The sequence below is a fragment of the Pseudophryne corroboree genome, chromosome 4 (assembly GCF_028390025.1).
Source record: "Pseudophryne corroboree isolate aPseCor3 chromosome 4, aPseCor3.hap2, whole genome shotgun sequence".
Classification (NCBI taxonomy): Eukaryota; Metazoa; Chordata; class Amphibia; order Anura; family Myobatrachidae; genus Pseudophryne; species Pseudophryne corroboree.
This window is the reverse complement of record NC_086447.1, coordinates 760,619,547-760,641,796: the sequence shown is the minus strand read 5'-3', so window position 1 is coordinate 760,641,796 and position 22,250 is coordinate 760,619,547. Positions and strand designations below refer to the sequence as shown.

General features: G+C 38.9%; 1 long non-coding RNA gene and 1 pseudogene across 2 annotated transcripts in view; one reads left to right on the top strand and one right to left on the bottom strand.

Annotated features, from left to right (window-relative positions):
• The window catches only part of LOC134911756 (uncharacterized), a 133,378-nt gene extending 112,773 nt beyond the window's left edge, over positions 1 to 20,605 (bottom strand). Inside the window, exons 1-3 of one of the 2 annotated variants that reach the window (XR_010176818.1) lie at positions 19,974 to 20,605; positions 19,461 to 19,656; positions 8,108 to 8,303 (exon numbers count right to left, since the gene is read on the bottom strand). This is a non-coding gene — a long non-coding RNA (uncharacterized LOC134911756). Of the gene's footprint in view, positions 1 to 7,796; positions 8,304 to 19,460; positions 19,657 to 19,973 lie in introns of those variants that run through there. The other variant, XR_010176817.1, reaches the window with a different exon arrangement.
• LOC134913023 (5S ribosomal RNA) lies at positions 1,998 to 2,116 on the top strand (annotated as a pseudogene).
• Positions 20,606 to 22,250: the final 1,645 nt, after the last annotated feature.

Here is a 22,250-nt window from a genome sequence, read left to right as displayed (position 1 = left end):
TTGTGGAATTTGTCTGTTGGGTTGAGTGGCAATTTCAAGTAGCATGCTGTGTCCAAGAGTTGTCTACGTGCTTCTACTTCGTACATTGTGGTGGGCCAGAGGACAATGTTGCCCCCTTTGTCCGAGGGTTTGATAACAACATCATTCCATGCTTTGATTTCCTTTAGGGCTTGTCTTTCTCTAAATTTGAGATTCTTAGTGAGGCACTTCTTCTTAGAGTTGGTGTGGATTTCATCAAACTCTCTTGATACCAAGTCCAGATAAATTTTGATCTCCGGACTGTTGGTATCTGGGGGGAAGAAGGTTGACTTGGCTCTGCATGTTGGCCTAGTTCCTTGCACGGATGACATGTTCGATGGAGATTCCATGTAAAGATCTTCCAAAGTTTGTACTGCTACTAATTCCTCCTCTGATAGGGATGTGGCCAATGACGTGGAGATAGATGGTTCCTCAGATTGGGATGTATTAGTAAGAGATCTTACACCCATAGGTAGAGGTGGATCAGTCATATCATTATTAGATGCTTTCGCAAAGAATTTTTATAATAATAATTTGCGACCAAAAAGTCTTAAGTCCTTCTCCCACATAAACCTGTTAAATGGCAATGTGGGGGAAAAAGATAGCCCTTTACTCAGGACTTCTGCCTGATCTCTTGTAAGGATGTGGGTACTAAGGTTGATGATTTGCAATTTGTCTGACACTAGCGTTTCCTGGTATTCCGAATGGGGTAATGGGAGGTCCTTGGGGCGTCCCAGTCCCGATGGTTTCTGTCGGTGTTTCGTCCCCCCTCGTCTTGTCTTCCTCTGTATTTGTTTCTGCCTTTTGGACGCTGGCCTTTGCCTAAAAAAGGGTCCTCGCTGTTAGACCGTTTGGAAATCTGTGACCCCCCTTCCAAATGCTCTGTGGAGGAGTCTTCGCTATACGAAGATTCAATTTCAGAGGAGCTAATGTCCTCTCTTGAGGGTCCTCCTCTGCCTCTTTGGAAATGGGAGTTCCAACGGAAGATATTCCCTTGAGAGAAATCGTTTCTATCTCTCTGGAACTTATTCCGTTTGCGTTCTATAATTGATGTTTCATATGTGTCTAGTTCTTTTTTATATTTATCAAATGCACATTGGAAAGTGGAATCCTTTTCCCAGGTCTCAAGGGTTTTGCCTAGTTCCTCAATGCTCTTCTCGACTTGATCTAGTACCAAGTTATCATGTTTGATAAGTATCAGAGTGAGCTCGTGGGAACATTTTAATAAGGTGGCTTCCCATTCGGCCTTTACATTTTCTGTTGCCAGAGGGAAGGAGGGAAAAACTCGGGGTCGTAATCCTCTAGGGGAGATCTTGGTCTTGTTATAATTTTCAAGGGTAGTGATATCCCATGTAAGCCTAATCCTTCTTTGTAAGATTTTTTGTAATTTTGAAAGATCAGACCTCCAATCTTTGGGAGTGCCTGAGTTCTGAAAAGTATCAGAAAAAATATCCAATTCCTCTAAGATATTCATTTATTTCATTCAGACTTTTCTTATATTAGTTTTCGAGTGACAATCCCTGTATCTGTTACAATGTTTAAATATTAGCAGCTCACGCTACACAAGTACCATTATTGTTGCAACCTTCTAGCACACAATACCACAGGCTTCTAGCAGACTTTTTTCCAGTGAGACACTGGCAAAAATCATTACTGTGTTAATTCATGGCATAGATCATTGTTCAATACTTGCTGAACTTTATATCTAGCCTTAGAACTAACTGCCCCGGACTATATCGGATAATTATCCGGCTATCAGATTCTAGGAATTCTCATCTACTAAGCACCTAGGAGTCCCATCCTGCTGTCGCCTGTGTCATTCTTTTCTATTTTTTCATGGACTCTCACCACTGATTCAGGGTGCGTCCCTGTCTAACACTGGCAGCAGATCCATCTTACCTCTGACACTCTTTTATACTATGTAGTTCGTGAACTCTCATCAGTGATTCCAGAAGCACTGGACTTCCATCTATTACTGTCTCTACTATCATACCACACTGGTAACGCCCAAAACCGTCCGATCTTGGAAGCTAATCAGTGTAGGGCTGGGCCAGTACTCAAGCGGGCGACCCTTGAGGAATACTCAGTTTAGTAGAGAAGAGATTGGCCTATCACGCTCAGAGTCTAACACTGACAGCAGAATCACTCTGCCATCTCATTTCATACACTTTTTCTTCCCTTATGACAGCTGGGTATAGTATACCACCAGGCACCCCAATTACACTATTACTGAGCCAGTGCATCCAAGTGCCTTATCTTATACCTTTATTGGGTGGGCCAATACACTCTTTAAGACCTTGGACACCGGCAGCCGATATATATCATGCGAGTTTCAGCACTTTATTATTATTGATTATATTGTAGTACTGCACTATACTATTTAATATCAGCTAAATTATTGCTCTTTAGTTTGATTATTACTATGATGCTCTTTGACCACTGAACATTTTACTGTTATTATATTAATAAAAGTTAAATTTTATAAGAATATTTCTGATTTTTTCATACGTTAATTTACTATAAGAGTGCGCCCACAAAAGAGTCCTTTTTTTCTCCCTCTGTTGAAACTGGGAAATAGGTAGGCTCTCCCTAAGGGGTTTTGGGTGGTAGCTACTGTAATGCAATAATGTGTTCCGGTCTGTGGCCTTTCTGTACAATTTAAATCCATAACCCCCATCCGTGGCAAACACAGTCACATCCAAGAAATTGATTGACCTATGATCGCATTCCATCGTAAATCTGATTGGTGTATCCAATCGATTCAGATGCGATACCATACTCTCCAAAGCAGTTTTATCTCCAGACCATAAAAAAAATATATCATCTATAAATCGTTTGTAGTAACCGATACTACCCCCAAACATCGGCAATATGTACTGTTGTTCATACTCGTCCATATACAAATTTGCATATGCCGGGGCTATATTACTTCCCATCGCGGTCCCAGATGTCTGGAGGCAGTATCGGTCACCAAACGTAAAATAATTACACGTGAGTGTCATATCCAGTAATTCCAAAAGAAATTCAACAGGTGGGTGCTGTTGTTGGTTCAGTATTAATGCTCTTCTTACAGCAGCCATACCTTCTTGATGAGGTATGACTGTGTATAGAGAGGACACATCCATAGTCACAAGTAGCCAATTTTCATCATAGCCTTTTATCGCTTTTAACCCATTAATAAAATCATTAGTGTCCTTGATGTAACTTTTTATTTTCTTAACACACGGTTGGAGATGGGTATCTAAATAGCGTGCAACAGGTTGGAATAATGATCCCCGGGCAGAGATGATTGGTCTGCCCGGAGGAGCATTAATGCATTTATGCACTTTTGGTAAAGTGTATAAGATGGGACATATAGGGAAATCTGTTCGCATAAAAGATGATACAGTCTCACTAATAACACCCATACCCAACGCCATGTCTAATGTCGTATCCAATTTCTTTTTAAATAGTGGCATAGGGTCACTATCCAACATTCTGTAGGTGCATTAATCACCAAGCTGTCGTAAAATCTCTTTATTGTATGCTATTGTATCCTGAAGCACAACAGCCCCACCCTTGTCTGCTGGACGTATAGTGATGGTGGGATTATCTTTCAACTGCCTTAAAGCCATCCTCTCTCCTTTGCTGAGATTGGGTCTACTCCTCACGTTCTTTTTCATAGAGTCATTTACTGATTGATCCATCATACGTGAAAAAGTTTTAATATTAATATTATTTGATGGAGGATCATAGGTACTTTTCTGTTTGAACTCAATGTCAGGTATGTCACGTTTATTCTCCCCAAATTTTTCTTTAAGTCTTAATTTGCGAGACAGACAATATTGTCTATTTTCCATCTCATTGAGCTAAACGAAACAGTAGGAATAAAGGATAATCCACGTGACAAAACCTTTTCTTGGTCCAAACTTAATGTTAGTGAAGAAATGTTGATTATTTTGTCCGAGGGTTCTTCGGAGATTTTTTTACACTTTTTATAGGACCCCCTCCTCGGGTGGGGCCTCTGGTGTCTACTTGTACTGGGTCTAACTGTGAGCGTGTGGCCACCCGAGAAAAAGGCTGACGTTGATTATTTCTTGGATCTGAATTATCTCTATCTGAGCTAGAGGCAGTAGAATACTGATCAAACTGATATTGGCCCCTTTTGAATCGGGAGTCACGCATTCTACGAGGGCGAAAATCATTCCCCACTAACCAACCATATACCCTATGTTCACGATAGTCTTTCTCAACTTTCTCAAGTTTACTACGCTTGAAATTAATTAAATCTGTTTTATACTTGTCTATCTGTAGATTTAATTTTGCAAGCCAATTCTCAGTTTTATCATTCTGAAGTACATTTTCAAGTTGATCTTTGTTCGAACTTAAGTCACCTCTTACTTTTTTGAGTTCCACGCCCACCTCTTCAATGACCAGTAGCACCAGATCTAATGAGCATTTGTTCAAAATCCCACACCATCGGCTGCAAAACACAGGGTTATTGCGGCCGATGGTGGGGACATTCCAAACCCGGAACCCACGTGGAATCTGTTTCTTCCGAAAATAATCGGACAGAAACTATCCATGCAACAATAAATCAGTTTCACGTTTGTTAAGATTTAATAATTTATAATATACATCAATAGCTTTCTCTCCTGGGATAGCCCCAAAATCAGACAAATTAAAGAGAAGACGTTCAGCATCATCATCTGTGTAGGACACCTGTCCATATTCAGCATTAGATAGGAGTTCAGGATTCACTAAACTCTCCACGATGTAATAAAAATATAACGTAGACACAGAACAGCACCAATACAGATGTAACTATGTTGCCACAGATATAGGGAAAAATACTCAGATACAAAAAATATATATCTAGCAAAAATCAAAAAGAATCAAAAAAGACAAAAAACAAAAAAAACAAAAAACAGCAAACGATAAAAAATGGCCTCCAATCGTCACAATAGAAAATATTCATCCACCATATGGTCATGTAGTGGTATCCAAAACTATTCAGGTAATAACCACATTTAGTACAATCCTTGTAATTCAACCTTTACTCTCTGGGTGCACAACAAAAAGTCCATATGTCTTCCAATAGGATAGTCACATAGTAATCCAAACAGAACCAAAGTTGTCTGCACTCACAGTTAAACATGAGATTGCTTGGGTGTCACTCAAATTCCATTGGGTCAGGGCACATTCCTTTTCCCATGAATAAATATAAATCCTGTATGGAGTGCACTCACCAGACTGTTATTAGAGCCAGCAGGGGTTTTATTGAAGCATCATATACAACATCACACCACCGACGTTTCGGTCCTATCTGGACCTTTGTCAAGGTTCAACTGATACCCACATAGCCTATCTATATAAAGCCATCACCTTAATTGTATTCCAGTAAAAACCGACACAGAACATAAATGACATGGACATACATATACATACATTTTAATAATGTTACCTATTCAAATCCACTCATGTCCCCACACGGCCAAAACATCTCATCCATCCCGTGTATTCAAACACTGGGCAGATACTTACTCATTCCCGCCTCACCCGCCAATCCCTCTAGGCCGCACGCTGGCGAGAGCGGAAGCAGCCACAACTCGCTTGGAACGCATCCACATGATCTCGTCATGTGATGCCCCCAAGCAACCAATCCTTTCAGTGCTAGACATCACGTGTGTTACGCGCATCATCACGTGCGACACACGTCATCACGTATGACACCCGCGTCACCACGTACTGTTGCACTACATGTAGAAGCATGCTGACTGGAAATAGTTTCCCACGCCCACATGATGGTAGACGGATACCAATACAGCATCGTCTAACATGCACCTCTGATTATGTGGTATATATCTTGATATGTCCATGCTCACTAGTATATGTGGGCAAGACAATAAGATCATTCCGTGAACGGATCTCTAACCATCGTTCAAACATCAGATTGGCACTAAAAACTGGTGGGTCGGATAAGCCAGACGCACGTCATTTTGTATAAGATCAACACCAAATGACGGCGTTACGCTACATGGTTATAGACAGAATACCACCACTCTCTTGGGGTGGTGATCGAGCCAAGATCCTTCTACGCCGAGAGGCATATTGGATACATAAACTAGAGACTGTTTATCCTAAGGGCCTAAATGAATCAGTGCATTTTAATATCTTCTTATGATATGGAGATGATTGGCCTGTTGGTAGATTTGATGTCCCGCCATAAGGATTTCCTCCTTTTTTCTCCTTTTTTCTCCTTTAAGATTTCAATGCTTTATCATATTTTTGAATGTGTTCTGGTCTGTATTAGCCTAGGCCCTCATTCCGAGTCGTTCGCTCGGTATTTTTCATCGCATCGCAATGAAAATCCGCTTAGTACGCATGCGCAATATTCGCACTGCGACTGCGCCAAGTAATTTAACAATGAAGATAGTATTTTTACTCACGGCTTTTTCATCGCTCCGGCGATCGTAATGTGATTGACAGGAAATGGGTGTTACTGGGCGGAAACACGGCGTTTTATGGGCGTGTGGATGAAAACGCTACCGTTTCCGGAAAAAACGCAGGAGTGGCTGGAGAAACGGGGGAGTGTCTGAGCGAACGCTGGGTGTGTTTGTGACGTCAAACCAGGAACGACAAGCACTGAACTGATCGCACAGGCAGAGTAAGGTTGAAGTTACTCAGAAACTGCAAAGTAGTTTGTAATCGCAATTTTGCGATTACATCGGTCGCAATTTTAAGAAGCTAAGATACACTCCCAGTAGGCGTAGGCTTAGCGTGTGTAACTCTGCTAAATTCGCCTTGCGACCGATCAACTCGGAATGAGGGCCCTTATCTGCACATTGTCCATATTATTATATATATTTATATGTGTTATATATGGTTAATGTGACGGTTTAATGTGATGTACAATGTTATGTATTCTTCAACCATTTTTATCTATGTGCCATCGGATCCCCTCATGTCCTATAATTGCCATATGGGGATACATAATGACCACCCTGTATGACTATAGTATCACTACTTTATGTGTATCAGTGATGTGCACATACACAAAGTAAGGTTGCCTAGGTAACTATGTTGCCGAGCAGCGGGTAAAGCTGTATATTAAACAGTACGTGGTGACGCGGGTGTCGTACGTGATGACGTGTGTCGCACGTGATGACGCACGTAACACACGTGATGTCTAGCACTGAAAGGATTGGTTGCTTGGGGGCATCACATGACGAGATCATGTGGATGCGTTCCAAGCGAGTTGTGGCTGCTTCCGCTCTCGCCAGCATGCGGCCCAGAGGGATTGGCGGGTGAGGCGGGAATGAGTAAGTATCTGCCCAGTGTTTGAATACACGGGATGGATGAGATGTTTTGGCCGTGTGGGGACATGAGTGGATTTGAATAGGTAACATTATTAAAATGTATGTATATGTATGTCCATGTCATTTATGTTCTGTGTCGGTTTTTACTGGAATACAATTAAGGTGATGGCTTTATATAGATAGGCTATGTGGGTATCAGTTGAACCTTGACAAAGGTCCAGATAGGACCGAAACGTCGGTGGTGTGATGTTGTATATGATGCTTCAATAAAACCCCTGCTGGCTCTAATAACAGTCTGGTGAGTGCACTCCATACAGGATTTATATTTATTCATGGAAAAAGGAATGTGCCCTGACCCAATGGAATTTGAGTGACACCCCAGCAATCTCATGTTTAACTGTGAGTGCAGACAACTTTGGTTCTGTTTATATATATATATATATATATATATATATATGTGTATATTTATCATGAGTTTGTTATTAGATGCAACATTTGGTATAAAAAGTAACTCCTTCACACTATCTGTGTTCCTAGTTGTAGCAGCTGATAGAGTCTCTACAGTCTTTTCCAATGGCTACACAGGGTGTCTGCACTTTAGTTACCCAGCTTATGCAGGCAGGGTTATATACTTAGTGTTGGGATTAATGTGAGCAGCTATCTCAGCCATCAATTGCCATTGAGTCTTCTATTTGTGGGGTATATGCTGCAGCTCTGACAGTGTCTTTGCTGTGTGATGCTAGGGCTGCCTGTGTGAGGTGAGGAGGAGGTGTGCTCAGGAATACACAGACCTGTTCCAGATGAGATCACCCTTCTGATGCTGCAATCAAATGTCTCTCCCCCTGGTGACACCAATCAGCTGGGCAGTGCACTCAATTCTCCTCAGCGCTGGCTCTCTGTCACTGGGGTATCATCTTTGGACAATGTTTTGCTTCCTTGCCTGCCCCCTGGTCTGTCTCTGGGCCATCCAGCCTTCTTTTCACTCAGCTAAAAAATAATGTAATACAATTACCAAGAGAGCGCTTCAGTTATTTAATATTTATGATATATAAAAAAATCACAGACAAATGAAAAACAGCAATGATAAATATCATTATAATAATATTTAAAAAAACAAATGGACTCAACTCCATTGTCTCATCAATTCATGTACTGTCTAAAAAATATTAGAATCAAATAAGTTGTATATAGTAAAAGGTCAGCTGTCAACAGATGTTCACCAGTACATATGTAGCACTTAAAGTTCAGCAATGATCGAATAGTTATATAGTATATAGAGCTTATAGTATATACATACTTTTTAAAGTCTTTTATATTGGAGTAAGTCTGTTTGCATCTTACTTTTATCATATCGCTTTCCATTTCTATATTGTCTTTTGTTTCATTGTGTAACATTTTGTTGTATTTTGTTCTTATATATTTATATATAACTTTATATATTTATATAGTTTGATTTATACTTTCTATACAAATTACTAGTTTTCTTCAATAAACAGAGCAGGCAGGAGCCTGACATCTAACATTGTTATAGATAATGATTGTACTGTTCTAACCAAGCCCAGCTGCATTGGTCCAGTGGTCCTTGGCAGTATAGTAGAAAGTATAAAGTTATTGGCTGAAATCCCACCTATACGATAACAATGGATGGATCACAATAGTAATGAAAATAAAAAACACCTGTAACGCCCCTAGTCTCAGTGTGATTAAGAATCTGCTGTTGTGGGACTTTAGATGATCCTGATGCTTCTTCTTTTCACACACAACGGCAGCAACAGGTGGTACCCAAAACCCAATACAGTAATGACATAATAAAGGTTCACCTTAAAGATAATTGTTATTAAAAGTTGATACAAAGTGCATTTACTTTCTCATAAATAGTTACATGTGCAGAAAGAGTTAGATTTGGATATGGTGTGTTCAATCTGCAATCTAATTTGCAGTGTAAAAATAAAGCAGCCAGTATTTACCCTGCACAGAAACAATATAACCCACCCAAATCTAACTCTCTCTACACATGTTATATCTGCCTCCCCTGCAGTGCACATGGTTTTGCCCAGTTGCTATCAAAAATCCTGCTGCGATCAACTTGGAATTACCCCCTTGGTTTTAAATTGAAGAATATTTAAAAAGCTTAACTGTATATTACAACCTATATATCGTTGCATACATGACATATGTTACTGTGTGTTAAATAGCACTAAAAAGTTTATCTTTATTGTGGCCGATCGCTGAACTTTGATTGCAAGCAGACATGACCAGACTTGTCGGTATTACAGCGTGACATGTCCAGACCTGTATATTAACGAAAAAAGATTTACACCAAATACCACATATTACTGTGTATTAAACCATTTATATCGATGCATACAGACCACATATTACAGTTTATTAAAGAGTGTATAGCACTGTATACAGACCACATATTACAGTGTATTACAACGTGTATATCGCTGCAAGCATACCACATATCACTGTGTATTAAACCGTTTATATCGCTGCATACAAGCCATATGTTACTGTGTATTAAACTGTGTGTATATCGCTGCATACATGCCATATATTACTGTGTATTACAGAGTGTATAGCACTGTATACAGACCACATATTACTGGGTATTACAACGTGTATAACGCTGCAAGCATACCACATATTACTGTGTATTAAACCGTTTATATAGCTGAGCACTATATATTACTGTATATTACATCGTGACATGTCCAGACCTCATACAGCTCGAGGACTGAGGGCTCACCTCCCCATGTTTTAACGATGATCTAAGAACTAATGACCACAATGAGCCATGAGGTACTACATGCCTCTGTGGCATAACTAGTTAAAAAATTGATGGGCGAATTGGAAATGATCTAGGAACTAATGACCACAATGAGCCATGAGGCACTACATGGCTTTGTGGCATAACTAGTTAACAAATTGATGGGCAAATATTAGAATTCTGCCTTTCCATTATCTAGGAACTTATGACCTCAATGAGCCATGAGGCACTACATGCCTCTGTGGCCTAACTAGTTAACAAATTGATGGGCGGCCGAATATTAGTTTCTGTTTATAATGATTAAAACATATCATTTAGAGGGTTACTAACCTTTTGGTAAATTGGGCTGAACAGGGTTATCCCTGATTAGTGAATACATACCAAAATGCTTACACAACCAGTGAAGCAAAACATTTTGGTCAACTGGGTTTGAACAGGGTTATCCCTGCTTAGTGAATACATACCAAGATGCTTACACAAACAATGATGCAAAACTTCTGCAGGGCATAATTATATATATATATATATATATATATATATATATATATATATATATATATACACACATATACTTGCCCCTGAGAATCGGGAAAAATAGCAAAACTATATAGATATTTAGATTTTATTACGAATTAAACAGCATTTAGAAAATTCTAATTTATATTATACAACAGCGGGGTAGCAAATATTTTAGTATACACTGTATCAGAACCCCATAGACTTTTAATTATCCTTGAATTGACATACCTTGAGCTTTGTTGCTGTAAAATCACAAATGACATGTTTAAAATAAGGTCATTTTCAGGCCTGTTTCCTATATGTATACATATATATTTACAATTTCTTTATTATTAAAATGTACCTTTTGGCTGCGCATGGCAGCTGCCATTATCTCTGCTCTACCAATATAGATAAGAATTCAGCCTTTCCATTATCTAGGAACTAATGTCATCAATAAGCCATGAGGCACTACTTTGATATAACAAAATACTTACATCAACAATGAAGCTAAACAGTTGCAGGGCATGCAGGTATGTGTAGTTCAACAACAGCTCGAGGACTGAAGGTTCACCTCCCCATGTTTTAAAGATGATCTAGGAACTAATGACCACAATGAGCCATGAGGCACTACATGCCTCTGTGGCATAACTAGTTAACAAATTCATGGGCGAATTGGATATGATCTAGGAACTAATGACCACAATGAGCCATGAGGCACCACATGGCTCTGTGGCATAACTAGTTAACAAATTGATGGTCGAATATTAGAATTCTGCCTATCCATTATCTAGGAACTAATGACCTCAATAAGCCATGAGGCACTACACACCTCTGTGGCATAACTAGTTAACACATTGATATAGCAAAATGCTTACATCAACAATGTAGCAAAACTGTTGCAGGGCATGCTGGTATGTGTAGTTCAACAACAGCTCGAGGACTGAAGGTTCACTTCCCCACGTTTTAAGGCTGATCTAGGAACTAATGACCACAATGAGCCATGAGGCACTACATGCCTCTGTGGCATAACTAGTTAACAAATTGATGGGCGAAATCATTCATTTTTGGTCGACGCGGGCTGCGTTTGTTCGGGTTGATACAGCCGTGATGTATCCACATAGCCAATGGACTAGCATTCTTCTTTAGGCTGTTATGTCCGATCGAGGGCATTGCAAATTGTTCGTTCACCGTTTCAGCGACGGTTGTGCGAATTCTTGTTTTGTCCAATTATGCTAGGACAGTGCATTAGCGCATCTGTAACATTGCAACTTGGTAAGCTAATGGGATTGATATATATGAATGGTATTGAATGTGAATTAAAAAAAACCCAAATCAATTCTAGGGAACAGGCTATATAATAGGTAGCATGTATCACCATCCCAAGTTTGTGATAATCCCCAGGGCAATTCCTCTGGATATTTATCCTATAATTTTGGTATAATTTTTAAACAAATAATACTATGTGATCATGTGCAATCTGACTATCTGCACCAGTATTGTGTTCCAGAATCATAATATATATGATAAATATATAGCGTTTAAATAAGATACCGTATTCTCACACTGACATACATATAAAAACTGATAATAAGCAGTTCCGGCTACTGTAATCCTTTACATGATGATTTTGGTATATACACATATACTACAGGTCACTACAAAGATATGAATCATGATATACAAGATTGCTAAACAAAACAAGAGATCTGTAATGATTTCTGACTAACTAGTTAACTCAGTATACAGTAATCATATAGGTCCCTGTGTCATATAGATATGTGCTTGGCATAAATATTTCCAAACGTTCCTAAATCTAAGATGTTTCATGCATGTTGTAACACTAAATATTGTAAATAGAATATCAACATGACAGATGATATAACTGAATTTATCATGATGAATCTTATATATTCCTATATTTTGCTAATGTAATACCCTTATGGGGGTATGAATTTTAAACAAATAATACTATGTGATCATGGGCAATCTTCCTATCTACACCAGTATTATGTGTTCCAGAATCATAATATATTTGATAAATATATATTGTTTAAATAAGACACAGATGCATTAAATTGAATAGTAACAATACTCGTATGTTATGTTGGTAATAATGTAACGGGCTATTTTAACATAACAGATCCTATTTAGGAAAATGATGACATGATATGCCTAGTGACCCAAGTTATTAAAACTTTTTTTTTTTCTCGTAGGATTGATCTGGAGTAATCTATAACATCTGAGGTGGATTCCTCACCTTCCTCTGCCCGCTCCCGTAGAGTGTTAATATCAGCCCGTCTAGAAAAATGATTAAACTTCTTAATAATAGCGACTTAGTACTTAAACTTACATCGGACATAAGTCACAATAATAATACTATTCATGACTTGTAGATTTCCAAAACAGCCGTTGGAGAAATCATCGCCGCTGTTTTCCATAAGACCACGTCCGCCAACAGCATTTTACACCACATCAGTTCCCATTATCCCGTCACTCTGAGATCAATTCCAAAAGGAGAATATATCCGAACCAGAAGAAATTGATCGGATGTTGAAATTTATAGAAAAAGAGCAAGATTAGTTAAAGATATACACTATGATGGTCTATGAAAAACAGAACCTGCAGAAATCTAATAATGCCAACAATAAAACTTCAAGTATATCCTTACTTATATCCAAGACAAGAGAACGCACCTTGTGCCAAATAAGATACATCGTTACATACTGTAAAGAGTGGATACACATCAATGCGTCATTACACAAATATCGATATATACTCAACACTGTTTATGATCTGAAGAAAGAATTTGATAAGACCATACAGATCATCTGGAAGATATCAACAAATTTACGGGATAATTTGTTTAGAAGTCACTTTTCCAAGCATCAGAGGAAAAATCCATCATTATCTGTCTGTTATCCCTGTGGACCATGTCAAGCATGCCAATATATTCAGATCACTCAGAAGTTATCTGACAGAAATAACAATAAAACAGAAATAAAAAAGATTCATTAACTGCTCCACACATTTGGTGTAATTTACTGCTTAATAGGCCCATTCATTTATAAATATATCGGCATGACTAAGATGCTTTTTAAAAACGAATATTGGATCATGTATATATCATTAAAAATACACAAAGAGATATAAGCAACATGAAAAAAATTACAAGTTTTGGCGTGACACTTTCTACGATTCCACACTAGTAATCACAAAAAGGTGAAAATTTATGATCTAGAACAGGTTGAGCTAGGTATAAGTGGTGGATACATTACTAAGTAGTCACTAAAGAAAAATCTAGATACATATGCCTGTTGAATACTATGACTTCATTAGGATTAAATAAGGAGATACGCTACACATCCTTTATTTGAAAATCTGGGGCCATATGTCAAAATCATATTCTTGGTGTCCTTTTTAATGCTTATTAATGGTGGGTTTACTTCATATCCATAACATGGATTGTCAAAGAGGCCGCTGAACCTATATCTGTCCTTATGCTATGCTACCTTGATCTATTCTAATCTTTTACCCTAAATGTTAGAGTAGAATGCCAATATGCTTGTTTGTGCTTAATAGAAGTACATATCTCATGGTGTATGCATGCACAAACATTATATTTACAGTAAAAAAGTTTTAATAACTTGGGTCACTAGGCATATCATGTCATCACTTTCCTAAATAGGATCTGTTATGTTAAAATAGCCCGTTACATTATTACCAACATAACATACGAGTATTGTTACTATTCAATTTAATGCATCTGTGTCTTATTTAAACAATATATATTTATCAAATATATTATGATTCTGGAACACATAATACTGGTGTAGATAGGAAGATTGCCCATGATCACATAGTATTATTTGTTTAAAATTCATACCCCCATAAGGGTATTACATTAGTAAAATATAGGAATATATAAGATTCATCATAATAAATTCAGTTATATCATCTGTCATGTTGATATTCTATTTACAATATTTAGTGTTACAACATGCATGAAACATCTTAGATTTAGGAACGTTTGTAAATATTTATGCCAAGCACATATCTATATGACACAGGGACCTATATGATTACTGTATACTGAGTTAACTAGTTAGTCAGAAATCATTACAGATCTCTTGTTTTGTTTAGCGATCTTGTATATCATGATTCATATCTTTGTAGTGACCTGTATTATATGTGTATATACCAAAATCATCATGTAAAGGATTACAGTAGCCGGAACTGCTTATTATTGGTTTTTATATGTATGTCAGTGTGAGAATACGGTATCTTATTTAAACGCTGTATATTTATCATATATATTATGATTGTGAACACAATACTGGTGCAGATAGTCAGATTGCACATGATCACATAGTATTATTTGTTTAAAAATTATACCAAAATTATAGAATAGATATCCAGTGGAATTGCCCTGGGGATCATCACAAACTTGGGATGGTGATACATGCTACATATTATATAGCCTGTTCCCTAGAATTGATTTGGGTTTTTTTTAATTCACATTCAATACCATTCATATATATCAATCCCATTAGCTTACCAAGTTGCAATGTTACAGATGCGCTAATGCACTGTCCTAGCATAATTGGACAAAACAAGAATTCGCACAACCGTCGCTGAAACGGCGAACGAACAATTTGCAACGCCCTCGATCGGACATAACAGCCTAAAGAAGAATGCTAGTCCGTTGGCTATGTGGATACATCACGGCTGTATCAACCCGAACAAACGCAGCCCGCGTCGCCCAAAAATGAATGATTTCGCCCATCAATTTGTTAACTAGTTATGTCACAGAGGCATGTAGTGCCTCATGGCTCATTGTGGTCATTAGTTCCTAGATCAGCCTTAAAACGTGGGGAAGTGAACCTTCAGTCCTCGAGCTGTTGTTTAACTACACATACCAGCATGCCCTGCAACAGTTTTGCTACATTGTTGATGTAAGCATTTTGCTATATCAATGTGTTAACTAGTTATGCCACAGAGGTGTGTAGTGCCTCATGGCTTATTGAGGTCATTAGTTCCTAGATAATGGATAGGCAGAATTCTAATATTCGACCATCAATTTGTTAACTAGTTATGCCACAGAGCCATGTGGTGGCTCATTGTGGTCATTAGTTCCTAGAACATATCCAATTCGCCGATGAATTTGTTAACTAGTTATGCCACAGAGGCATGTAGTGCCTCATGGCTCATTGTGGTCATTAGTTCCTAGATCATCTTTAAAACATGGGGAGGTGAACCTTCAGTCCTCGAGCTGTTGTTGAACTACACATACCTGCATGCCCTGCAACTGTTTTGCTTCATTGTTGATGTAAGTATTTTGTTATATCAAAGTAGTGCCTCATGGCTTATTGAGGACATTAGTTCCTTGATAATGGAAAGGCTGAATTCTTATCTATATTGGTAGAGCAGAGATAATGGCAGCTGCCACGCGCAGCCAAAAGGTACATTTTAACAATAAAGAAATTGTAAATATATATGTATACATATAGGAAACAGTCCTGAAAAGGACCTTATTTTAAACATGTCATTTGTGATTTTACAGCAACAAAGCTCAAGGTATGTCAATTCAAGGATAATTAAAAATCTATGGGGTTCTGATACAGTGTATACTAAAATATTTGCTACCCCGCTGTTGTATAATATAAATTAGAATTTTCTAAATGCTGTTTAATTCGTAATAAAATCAAAATATCTATATAGTTTTGCTATTTTTCCCGATTCTCAGGGGCAAGTATATGTGTATATATATATATATATATATATATATATATATAATTATGCCCTGCAGAAGTTTTGCATCATTGTTTGTGTAAGCATCTTGGTATGTATTCACTAAGCAGGGATAACTCTGTTCAAACCCAGTTGACCAAAATGTTTTGCTTCACTGGTTGTGTAAGCATTTTGGTATCAGCCCAATTTACCAAAAGGTTAGTAACCCTCTAAATGATATGTTTTAATCATTATAAACAGAAACTAATAATCTGCCGCCCATCAATTTGTTAACTAGTTATGCCACAGAGGCATGTAGTGCCTCATGGCTCATTGTGGTCATTAGTTCCTAGATAATGGAAAGGCAGAATTCTAATATTCGCCCATCAATTTGTTAACTAGTTATGCCACAGTGCCATGTAGTGCCTCATGGCTCATTGTGGTCATTAGTTCCTAGATCATTTCCAATTCGCCCATCAATTTTTTAACTAGTTATGCCACAGAGGCATGTAGTACCTCATGGCTCATTGTGGTAATTAGTTGTTAGATCATCGTTAAAACATGGGGAGGTGAGCCCTCAGTCCTCGAGCTGTATGAGGTCTGGACATGTCACGATGTAATATACAGTAATATATAGTGCTCAGCTATATAAACGGTTTAATACACAGTAATATGTGGTATGCTTGCAGCATTATACACGTTGTAATACCCAGTAATATGGGGTCTGTATACAGTGCTATACACTCTGTAATACTCAGTAATATATGGCATGTATGCAGCGTTATACACACTGTTTAATACACAGTAACATATGGCTTGTATGCAGCGATATAAACGGTTTAATACACAGTGATATGTGGTATGCTTGCAGCGATATACACGTTGTAATACACTGTAATATGTGGTCTGTATACAGTGCTATACACTCTTTAATACACTGTAATATGTGGTCTGTATGCATCGATATAAATGGTTTAATACACAGTAATATGTGGTATTTGGTGTAAAATTTTTTTCGTTAATATACAGGTCTGGACATGTCACGCTGTAATACCGACAAGTCTGGTCATGTCTGCTTGCAATCAAAGTTCAGCGATCGGCCACAATAAAGATAAACTTTTTAGTGCTATTTAACACACAGTAACATATGTCATGTATGCAACGATATATAGGTTGTAATATACAGTTAAGCTTTTTACATATTCTTCAATTTAAAACCAAATACGCTGTTTCTACATATGTTTGCAAAAAATAACGTGCGAGAATGTCATTTTGAAATTTGTGCTGTCATCATTAATCATGCATGGCCATTAAAATCAATACGCTTTTTAAATCAGTACCAGGTGTGATGCTTCCGTGCATCTAAGAAAATGGACACGGTCATTAAAATCAATATGCTTTTTAAACCAGTATCATGTGTGACATAGTATGATTTTTAAATAGTACCATATGTACCATGCATGAAGTTTCATCTGCTGGCATGTAAAAACATTTTGTGTTACTTTAAAATAAATCTTTTTTTTTTGTGTGTGTCATATGTGACATTCTTCTCAAAGCAATTATCTTTTAATACAGTTTAATATCGAACTCTATAAATTTTATATTAAATTTTATATAAAAGCGATATCAAACACTATAATTTAATATTAAAGGAGGCGTTACCCAGGAGAAAGGGGAGGAGCAACTGTCACTTTGACAGAAAGGTGGTCTTTCTCTACTGTCCGTATTTCGGAATATTCCGTATTTCAGAATATTTGGATATGGGATACTCAACCTGTATTAGCATAACACTTATTTTACAATTCAAGGTTTCACCAATAACCAGCTATTTACCATTCTCTATAAGAACTATACTTCTCTACACTATAAAGTTATCTTCAGGATATAACACCGATTTCTAAACTGAATTATTGTGTTGATATCGCTTAGCCTACACTCCGCATAACAAGGAAGAATAGGTTTGATGCCAATTTCACATTTATACCCCGTTCACACTACACAAATAACCCGGGTTGACACGGGTCGCTGTGCAATGTAGATGGGTCACTGCCGAATTCCTGGGTCGCCTGCCCCAGTAATTCAACCCGGGAATAAAAAAGGGTTATTCCCAGGTTATTACCGGGTCAGACCGGGTCAAATGATCTCATCTCCAGCGCCGCCTCCAGACCCAACCCAATGCTGCCTCTGTCACCACCCCCAGATGGCAACCTGACCCTGAAGCCACCCCATTCACACTGCACAGGGACAATGCTGGGTCGCACCTGGGAAGGACCCGTATCCAGTTCCCGGGTGTGACCCAGCAATGACAATCTGAATGGGGTATTAGTCTAATAACAACTCCCTCCATATACATATACAGTCATGTGTATTATTACATAAACAATTACATACATATTCAACATATTTTCACAGTGAATTGAACAAATAATGCCCTAAAATGAGTATTGAAACTTACAGTAGTTCTGATAGCAATTGTGGCTTCAGTTCTGTAGACAATTGTATAGGATTAAACATATACCTCCATTGTATCATAGTTGTTAAACTATAGCCTTGGCAAAACAGAACTGTTGTGAATATATATACACCCCTGATGACGGGCTGCTGGCCAAAACGTGTTGGATTATTCATTAAATTTTGGTGAACATTACAAAGTCTTGTTAGTGCCGCCTTTCACTCATTTATTGTGCATATATATATATTCGTAGAAACGGACAGCACACCTGTTGTAGACAAAATTGAAAGTCCTGGTGCCTCTTTGCGTGTTATTTTCTAAATGTCGCGGAGGATTTCTTCTGTTATATATATATATATATATATTTATCATGAGTTTGTTATTAGATTTAACATTTGGGATAAAAGGTAACTCCTTCACACTATCTGTGTTCCTAGTTATAGCAGCTGATAGAGTCTCTACAGTCTTTTCCAATGGCTACAAAGGGTGTCTGCACTTTAGTTACCCAGCTTATGCAGGCAGGGTTATATACTTAGTGTTGGGATTAATGTGAGCAGCTATCTCAGCCATCAGTTGCCATTGAGTCTTCTATTTGTGGGGTATATGCTGCAGCTCTGACAGTGTCTTTGCTGTGTGATGCTAGGGCTGCCTGTGTGAGGTGAGGAGGAGGTGTGCTCAGGAATACACAGACCTGTTCCAGATGAGATCACCCTTCTGATGCTGCAATCAAATGTCTCTCCCCCTGGTGACACCAATCAGCTGGGCAGTGCACTCAATTCTCCTCAGCGCTGGCTCTCTGTCACTGGGGTATCAGCTTTGGACAATGTTTTGCTTCCTTGCCTGCCCCCTGGTCTGTCTCTGGGCCATCCAGCCTTCTTTTCACTCAGCTAAAAAATAATGTAATACAATTACCAAGAGAGCGCTTCAGTTATTTAATATTTATGATATAAAAAAATCACAGACAAATGAAAAACAGCAATGATAAATATCATTATAATAATATTTAAAAAAACAAATGCACTCAACTCCATTGTCTCATCAATTCATGTACTGTCTAAAAAATACTGTAATCAAATAAGTTGTATCTAGTAAAAGGTCAGCTGTCAACAGATGTTCACCAGTACATATGTAGCACTTAAAGTTCAGCAATGATCGAATAGTTATATAGTATATAGAGCTTATAGTGTCATTATAGCATGCTCACCTCCGTTATAGATGAATAATACTAGCGGACTGGCAGAGGGAGGACGCTGTATTCCAACCAAGATAACTACAGCGTTATGCTCCATCTCTGTCCAATGCATGTCTCTGTGTAAAAAGCAAAATACGCTGTCCGTTGTTAGACGTAGAGGGAGTGCGGAGAGTGCGCCAGGTAATTGTTCCGTATTATTTTGCTCGACCTCCTCCGGCTGTTTGGCTTTGTATGGTGATTGCAGAATTCTCTCGCAGCCTTTGGGTATGGAGGGAGCAGGAGCTGGTCATTTAATTACCCACAGGTGCCAGACAATGTTTTGCACTTATAATGTAGAGCTGGGAGCTGCTGAATATAGTCACACTCGCCCTGAGTGTTTTGCTGAAGAAAATAATCTAGCGGCTCAAATAGCTAGTCTCTTTTTCACTTTTTTTTCACTCAGTTCCCTGGGTCCATATCCAAGTATGGCTGACTTTGAGGGAGGAACGGCCTTGATCCTCAGCACTACCCAATCAGTGCCTCAGGCAGCTCTGTCTCATGCCACCCTGGTCTCCAAAATGCAGCTCCCTCAGGACACCCCTGATAGTCAGTGCCTGCTCTCTCATACATCTGGGGCCCTGTGCAGCTCTAAACCGACCAACTGCCGCTCACTTCCAAAAACTGTCACTGGTCATGTGACCTGCTTTTGACCTCCAGAGCTGCTGCCAAGCTGCTGGGAATTATCTGCCTGTGTAATCACATGCACATCCTCTGTAGCACACGCCACAGTGTATATACCTCATATAGCAGCATATTACAGGGTATTACATAGCCTAAGGGCCACACACAAAGGGATATTTCTCCCAGAGATGTGTGCTGAGTGATCTAGCATGAATGCTCAGCACATATCTCTCCCACGCTCAGCACACAGCCACACTGTCCAGACGGTGGCTAGCTGCAGGACAGACTGGGCCACATATAGGAGTAAGTCCAAGGATTCTATCATCTCTTTGTGTGATGTTAAATGTGTTTTATACCATTACCCATACAAAACCCAGTAAAAAAAACCTCTGCGCTGGCAGAGAGCTACCCGTTGCTGTCCGCGTCGCAGCAGCTGCATGTGATGTCACGCAGCCGCCGCGGCCCGCCGCCATGTAGTCCAGGCATGCCTGCATTGCCTGGACTGGGCCACCAAAACGGCGGCATACTCCGCCAGCCAGCCCCCTCCCGCCCAGCGAACGCCTCTGCCTGTTAATCAGGCAGCGGTGATCGCTGGGCTGAGATGGCCATCGGCTGTCTGGCATGCGCCGGCGCACTGCGACGACGGTGCATGCGCAGTTCAGACCTGATCGTCTGCTGTGCAAAAACGCATAGCAGCGATCAGGTCTGAATTAGGCCCACATTCATTATATGGCTATGGAAATTTGGAGAACAAAATAAAAAAGGGTAAAGAAACCTTTGCATGCTAACTTATGTGTAATCAAAAGTAATCATGTATTGCTCTTCTGAATGACACGAGGTGTAACCATTCCTACTGCAAGAGACACACGACTGTCAGAAGAGTGGGTGTTGGAAATATCACCGAATTCCATCCTTTCCTTGACAGAAAGTTCTATCTGATAAGGAGTGAAAACGTTATCACACTATTGTATTTTTTATTTGTTTTATTTGCATATGTCCGCTGGAGATTTGGAGTGAGTACGGAAAAAAGACTAGACTACTTTGTTGTTAAGTATATGTGGAACATTGGTATAGCGCCATAATTGTCACATTTTTGTATATATATATATATATATATATACACTGCTCAAAAAAATAAAGGGAACACTAAAATAACACATCCTAGATCTAAATGAATGAAATATTCTTATTAAATACTTTGTTCTTTACATAGTTGAATGTGCTGACAACAAAATCACACAAAAATTATCAATGGAAATCAAATTTATTAACCCATGGAGGTCTGGATTTGGAGTCACCCTCAAAATGAAAGTGGAAAAACACACTACAGGCTGATCCAACTTTGATGTAATGTCCTTAAAACAAGTCAAAATGAGGCTCAGTAGTGTGTGTGGCCTTCACGTGCCTGTATGACCTCCCTACAATGCCTGGGCATGCTCCTGATGAGGTGGCGGATGGTCTCCTGAGGGATCTCCTCCCAGACCTGGACTAAAGCATCCGCCAACTCCTGGACAGTCTGTGGTGCAACGTAGCGTTGGTGGATGGAGCGAGACATGATGTCCCAGATGTGCTCAATTGGATTCAGGTCTGGGGACTGGGCGGGCCAGTCCATAGCATCAATGCCTTCGT